This window comes from Salvelinus sp. IW2-2015, unplaced genomic scaffold (genome assembly GCF_002910315.2).
Source record: "Salvelinus sp. IW2-2015 unplaced genomic scaffold, ASM291031v2 Un_scaffold1976, whole genome shotgun sequence".
NCBI lineage: Eukaryota > Metazoa > Chordata > Actinopteri > Salmoniformes > Salmonidae > Salvelinus > Salvelinus sp. IW2-2015.
Genome location: NW_019943328.1, coordinates 150,688 through 156,439, shown reverse-complemented (window position 1 = coordinate 156,439; position 5,752 = coordinate 150,688). Strand labels below are relative to the sequence as shown.

At 42.7% G+C, this 5,752-nt stretch overlaps 1 pseudogene; it reads right to left on the bottom strand.

Moving 5' to 3' along the window:
* Positions 1–5,752, bottom strand: part of LOC112072595 (protein-tyrosine kinase 2-beta-like) — an 83,453-nt pseudogene that overhangs the window by 29,574 nt on the left and 48,127 nt on the right.

Sequence of the window (5,752 nt, the reverse complement as noted above, 5' to 3'; positions counted from 1 at the left end):
GGTGTTTATCAAGGTACTTCCCACTGGGCTAACGTAACGATAAGCCGGTGTGAATGACCAGTACAACGGTGTTGTATCAAGGTACTTCCCACTGGGCTAACGTAACGATAAGCCGGTGTGAATGACCAGTACAACGGTGTTGTATCAAGGTATTTCCCACTGGGATAACGTAGCCAATTTTGATACAGCCCACTTTATTATATTCAGAGTAGGATAGCAGCCCACACAAGAAATAACTTTGTAATATTGGTAGTAACCATCTGGATGTCACTGATGTCTACTGATCAATGGAGAGACTTTGTGCTGCAAGCCAGTAGCAAAGCAACATGGCACACAATGTGTCCTTTGTTCCTGTTCCTGCTTGCCGACTAATGCTGAGCACTGCTGTCCTGCAGTAAAGGAGAGGGAAGTAGTTAGAAGTTGAAGCTAATATCAGGCCAGTAAAGGAGAGGGATAATTAGAAGTTGAAGCTAATATCATGCCAGTAAAGGAGAGGGAGTAGTTAGAAGTTGAAGCTAATATCAGGCCAGTAAGGAGAGGGAAGTAGCAAGATAGTGTCGCTAATATCAGGCCAGTAAAGGGAGAGGGAAGTAGCAAGATAGTGTAGCTAATACCAGGCAGTAAAGGAGAGGGAAGTAGTTAGAAGTTGAAGCTAATCAGGTCAGTAAAGGAGAGGGAAGTAGTTAGAAGTTGAAGCTAATATCAGGCCAGTAAAGGAAGGGAAGTAGCAAGATAGTGTAGATAATATCAGGCCAGTAAAGGAGAGGAAGTAGCAAGATAGTGTAGATATATCAGGCCAGTAAAGGAAGGGAAGTAGCAAGATAGTGTAGATAATATCAGGCCAGTAAAGGAGAGGGAAGTAGTTAGAAGTTAAGCTAATATGAGGCCAGTAAAGGAGAGGGAAGTAGCAAGATAGTATAGCTAATATCAGGCCAGGGTGACAGGCTAAAGCACATTTATTGTAGTGATTTTTACAGAAAATGTTAAACTACGGCATTAACATCTACATTAAAAAAAATAAACAATTACTCTTCGACAGACAAGTTTTAAATTCTCGTTGAAGTTCTAGCCACACGCATGAACTAGCTAGCTCTGGGATGACTGACTCAACTGAATCAGTTTGTCCCCACTCTACTCTCGCTGCGTGACATACGTCATCAATTTTGGGACCCCAGGCGTGGCCGTATAGCCTCCCCCTACCTGTGCACCATGTTGATTCCTTCCAGGTAGACCAGAGCTTTACAGATCTGCAGGCTGAAGAGGACCAGCGTTATGTTGGTCAGCTTGTGCTTGTTCTCTTCTAGGTAGTTGCCCAGCTGGAAGACAGATGGAACAGAATGATAGGGCAGCTACCAGCTAGCAGGCAGYAGAAGCTGGTAGAGAAGRGCRTGGASAGTCACTGGTTTGAATCCCAGGTCTGACAGGAGAAATTGTGCTATAATTCAAGTGTATCCGAGTTTCCAAGTTCATTTTGGCTACTGTTGTCTCACTTAGCCATACTGGTAGAGGTCCATGACGATTCACACATCATGGCAAAAAACATAGCATRATGGCTAACAACATAGCGTCATGGCTAACAACATAGCGTCATGGCTAACAACATAGCGRRATGGCTAACAACATAGRGTCATGGCTAACAACATAGRYTRATGGCTAACAACATAGCGTKATYGCTAACAYCATAGCATAATGGCTAACAACATAGCGTCATGGSTAACAGCATAGCATAATGGCTAACAACATAGCGTCATGGCTAACAGCATAGCATAATGGCTAACAACTTAGGATGCATTCGTTAATTRACTCTGSAGTGCCAGAGAGAGTAAATTCAGASTSTTGACWGWRRGTTTGTAAATTCAGAGCTTTTCGKTCTCGGAGCGTTCAGAGCGCACACTGGACACTCTGGCCRGAGGAGTAGGGTTGATCTGAGCATTCTGACCTCACAACAGCAGTCAAGCACCCAAGCTAACTGGCTAAAGTTAGCTAGCTTGCTAGCTACTTCCAGACACAAATGAGAGAACACTTCACTCTGACCATTTTACTCYCCCTAGCAGAGCTGGTTAMGCTGTTTTCATGTTATCCAGAMRGTTGGTGARTGTAACTGGGCTGCTGGCCACAATTTAATTACACTTTTTTTGCCGACTTTTACTGACACCGGCCATATTCAACAGGTGTTGAGCGTTRGTAAATTCATCAGTTATTCTGCACTCTGGCACACTCAGACGAGAGTGCTCTGAAATCGSAGTAGATAGCCAGAGCGAATTTACAAARGCACCCATAGTGTCATGGCTAACAACATAGTATGGCTGTGGTTCTCACCTCTCCATACTGGTATAACTCCATGACAATCCACACAGGGTCTTCCTCTATGACACCGATCAGACTGACGATGTGGGGGTGCTTCAAGTTCTTCATGATCACTGGAGAATAGACAGGTTTAACCATTCAACTTTTCCTTACATTTTTATATGAAGGCTACATTAGAAGAGGGATACACAGGGGCMCAACTTCCACTGGGTACGGGGGGGACATGTACCTGGGGGGGACAAAAATGCAATTTTACAATGGGGGGCATTGTAAAATTGCATTTTTGTCCCCCCCAGTTTTATAATTGGAATGTGATACAAAACAAGGCTATGGTGTGCTTTGGGACCATGCGGACACCTCCGAGGGGTCGGGTAGGCTGTTTGTAGTGTTTATCCGACTGGATATTATAATAATACTTACTAATAGTATGTATACCACAGCATCGTTGTTTCTGATTGGTCAGAAGGGCATTCTAGAATGTACATTAATAACCAGATATCGGGACAGTTGGGAAAAGATATCGGGACAGTTGGGAAAAGATATCGGGACAGTTGGGAAAAGATATCGGGACAGTTGGGAAAAGATTTCGGGACAGTTGGGAAAAGATTTCGGGACAGTTGGGAAAAGATTTCGGGACAGTTGGAAAAGATATCGGGACAGTTGGAAAAGATATCGGGACAGTTGGGAAAAGATATCGGGACAGTTGGGAAAAGATATCGGGACAGTTGGGAAAAGATATCGGGACACCTTGCAATCGTGACGCAATATGCACCTACACATGCAGACTGTACTTCCTACAACGTTACAGAAAGATAAACCAACAACCACTCATACTGAAATAGGATACATTATAAACACAGGTCCAATGAGGAAAAGCATAGCTAGCATTGTTTTTGCAGAGCATCTGATGACCTAACGTGGTGAGTGATGAACATGAATTTCTCCTGTCCCCTCTGCTGCTAAAGATGTCAAATCCTCCCACATGTTTCTAGTTTCACCGGCTATTTTCAGCAACTAGTWTTTTTTTTTATTCGCCTGTCATATTGGCAGGTTGGCTAGAAACAAACTATTTAGCTCGCTTCTAGCCTAGTGTTTGATATCCTATGCAATCTCCTTGTAATGAACAGTGTRYAGTGTCCAGACGAGAAGGAAAACTTTCCTAGCTMTGCCAGGCAAAATCGGGCATCATCAGCTCAMTGTTGTGGATGTATCCAAATGAATGACAATAGAAAAGATCTTCAACAAATACAAATGCAGCTACTTTGCTGTTATTCTGGCTGCAGATGTTGTTGGCCACCTAACAAGCAAGGGACAAGAACATTGCCAGAGAGCATGGCTATGGAACATACAGGATGAACAACTTGGTCCATAAATATATCTCTAGCAACCAATTATTTATACCGTTAAACGTGTGCTTTAGTATTGTTTGTGGTATAAGCGGGATAAACGGGATAAACATCTCCGTTCTGTACATTACTTTGGAAAAATTAACTCCGCAAACTCAGCTCCGCCTCGTCCCGGTGCWTCATCCATTATTTCCAAGGTAATGTACAGAACGGAGATGTTAATCCCTAACGTATTGTCTCTACAGATCAGGTCTGTTGATGCTTATTCAAGTGATCATGAAGTGTTCATAAAAAAAAGTAAGTATCGTTGCGAGTCTTGTCTTGTGTGAGCCAGGATGGAGCCTATCTCCTGTTTCTGTAGCGTGAAGCAGCTTGATGTCGCCTACAAGTAGACCCCCTGGACAGGACACTAGTCTATCYCAGGGCCWCACCCKCAAWCTCTTCTTAATGCTGTGTGCCAAGAAGTGGGTATACTCTAATTTTGCCAAAACAAATTCCCATATTGCRTAAAACAAWTTCCCATATTGCTTAAAACAAATTCCCATATTGCTTGAAAAAGTGGGTATACTCAAATTTTGCCAAAACAAATTCCCATATTGCTTGAAAAAGTGGGTATACTCAAATTTTGCCAAAACAAATTCCCATATTGCCTGAAGAAGTGGGTATAGTCAAATTTTGACATAGATTTCCCATATTATGAAAAAAATATTTGATAAAATATTGAATTCGTCCTTTACTACTACAGCCTATAAAATCTAATTGAATAACACTATCATTAATGACAATAAAAGACTGTCAAGGAAAAAGGTTTTGAAGTGTCTGTTCTATATCTTGGACATATAAGAAAGCTCAGGTATTATTTTAGTTATTTTTGGAAACAGATTTAAGCCCTTATTTTTGTTGGCACAAAACTACCTCCARAATTCCTTTTATTTGTATGAGTTACCGTGGTTACCTTCAGACTAGTCCTGTGACACTTGTTGGGGTCGTAGAGCAAAACGGAGAACACCATCGTGTCCGTGAGAATCTCATCTTTCCACGTTAGTTTTGTAGGCCAAACTGTTTTTGTGAGAAGATTTTCAGGATGTCTCCTGGTCTGACAAACACCGTTGTAGCTCTGCCACCTTCCACCGCAGACGAGGAAGGCCGACATAGGAGGATGCAGTGGATTGAGATGCAGCCCATTAAACTGATGGAGGATGCAGTGGATTGAGATCCAGCCCATTAAACTGATGGAGGATGCAGTGGATTGAGATGCAGCCCATTAAACTGATGGAGGATGCGGTGGATTGAGATGCAGCCCATTAAACTGATGGAGGATGCGGTGGATTGAGATCCAGCCCATTACAAAAATATATATTACTGACGATTTTGATGGGGATATTTTTAATTAGGGTACTTAGATTGACGCACAGGTGCGTCAAAAAACTATTTTTAAACCACATCAGGTGACCACTTTTGAGGCCTGCAAAAAAAAATAAGAAATTACACCACTGGTGCCAAGCAGTGTCCCATTTTTACAGTCTTTGGTATGACTTGGCCCGGGATCCCAACTTTTCAATCTCAGGGCGGACACTCTAACCACAAGGCTAGTGAGTTGGTGAAGTGTGATCAGTATTTTCTCTGTACCTGCTTCACTCATGAACTTCTCCATGACATCAGGTGAACAGTCTTTACACGTCTTCACCGCCACGCTTAGCCTCTCCCCATCCCCATTCTGGTTCACAACACAGAAGACCAGACACACACACACACACACACACACACACACACACACACACACACACACACACACACACACACACACACACACACACACACACACACACACACACACACACACACACACACACACCACACACACACACACACAAACACCCACACACAACAGTGAGATCAATATTGTGTTTAGTTAGACACATTTGAGGTGTTAGAATTGACTGTATGAGTAGGGTGTAAGGAAATAGACTTGCCGATTTCTTGTACATTCCTTCATAGACCTCCCAAAAAATCCCTCGCCAAGTATCCGTCCCAGAACAATTTCATCTCTGTCGATTCCATACTTCACCACTGGAACCAAGTATACAACAACACCATGA